This window comes from Mus caroli, chromosome 8 (genome assembly GCF_900094665.2).
Source record: "Mus caroli chromosome 8, CAROLI_EIJ_v1.1, whole genome shotgun sequence".
NCBI classification, from domain to species: Eukaryota; Metazoa; Chordata; class Mammalia; order Rodentia; family Muridae; genus Mus; species Mus caroli.
This window is the reverse complement of record NC_034577.1, coordinates 31,557,567-31,559,254: the sequence shown is the minus strand read 5'-3', so window position 1 is coordinate 31,559,254 and position 1,688 is coordinate 31,557,567. Positions and strand designations below refer to the sequence as shown.

General features: G+C 38.8%; 1 non-coding gene across 1 annotated transcript; it reads left to right on the top strand.

Moving 5' to 3' along the window:
* Positions 1-1,304: 1,304 nt before the first annotated feature.
* LOC115031881 lies at positions 1,305-1,406 on the top strand. The gene has a single exon (XR_003837517.1). It is a non-coding gene; the product is annotated as a U6 spliceosomal RNA (small nuclear RNA).
* Positions 1,407-1,688: the final 282 nt, after the last annotated feature.

Here is a 1,688-nt window from a genome sequence, read left to right as displayed (position 1 = left end):
GAAAGCTTCCTTCTTTAAAGGGACTCCAATTGTATCGTCTCCTCCCTCCTCTCCTCCCAGTCTCTCCTTATCATCCCCCTTATGAAAGGAAGGACTTAATTGGGCTTATTATTCCAAGGATTAGAGTCCATAGTATTAAAACAAATGCATTTTGGCAGGAACTATTGAGAGCTCATTTCTTAACCAGAAATTTGGAGGCAGACATGGGGACACTGGGAATGAAAGGAGTCTTTTTCATCCTCAAAGTTTAGTTACACTACTCCAATAACTTCTCCAGTAAGGCCAGACAATGTAGTCCTTTCCCAAGAGTTCCACAAGTTGGGGGGCCAAAAATTCAAAAACATAAGCCTACTTGGTACATTCTTATTCAACCACAACATTCTAGTTTCTGATACCCATAGGATCATGACCATATCAAAACAAAAAATGCATTAAATCCAACATTGAAGGTCCTCACAGTTTTTCAATCTTGACACTTTAAAAGTCCACATTTCAAAGTCTATGCTAACACTCATGCAATCTCTTAATTGCACACAACTGTGAAATTAAAAATATACATACATAATTACATATTTGTGATGCACGATATGATAGCATATTCTAAATGAGAGTAATGCGGAATCAACATCCCTGACCTCCAGCTATGCTACAGAACAATTGTGATAAAAAACAAAACAAAAACAAAAAACAAACCAACAAACCAACAACAACAACAACAACAACAACAAAAACCACTTCATGGTATTGGTACAGTGACAGACAGGTAGATCAATGGAATAGAATTCAAGACCCCAGAAATGAACCAACACACACACTTATAGTCACTTGATATTTGACAAAGGAGCTAAAACTACCTAGTGGAAAAAGAACAGCATTTTTAACAAATGCTGGTTCAACTGGAGGTTAGCATGTAGAAGAATGAAAATTGACCCATTCTTATCTCCTTGTACAAAGCTCAAGTCCAAGTGGATCAAGGACCTCCACATAAAACCAGATACAAATAGAAAAATAATGGAAAAGAAAGTGTGGAAGAATCTTGAGTACATAAGCACAGAGGAAATTTTCCTGAACCGAACACCAATAGGTTATATTCTAAGATCAAGAATTGATACATGGGACCTCATAAAATTGCAAAGCTTCTGTAAGACAGAGGAAACTGTCAATAGGGCAAAATGGCAATCAAAAGATTGGGAAAAGATCTTTGCCAATCCTATATTTGATAGAAGGCTAATATCCAATATACACAAAGAACTCAAGAAGTTAGACTACAGAGAAACAAATAACCCTATTAAAAATGGGGTACAGTGCTTGCTTCGGCAGCACATATACTAAAATTGGAACTGAGCAGAGAAGATTAGCCCCTGCGCAAGGATGACACACAAATTCGTGAAGCGTTCCATATTTTTCCTTCTTAAAATTGGGAACAAAACACCCAGGGAAGGAGTTACAGAGACAAAGATTGGAGCTGAGATGAAAGGATGGACCATCTAGAGACTGCCGTATCCAGGGATCCATCCCATAATCAGCTTCCAAACGCTTCCATTGCATACACTAGCAAGATTTTGCTGAAAGGACCCAGATATAGCTGTCTCTTGTGAGACGATGCCGGGGCCTAGCAAACACAGGAGTGTATGCTCACAGTCAGCTATTGGATGGATCACAGGGCCCCCAATGGAAGAGCTAGAGAA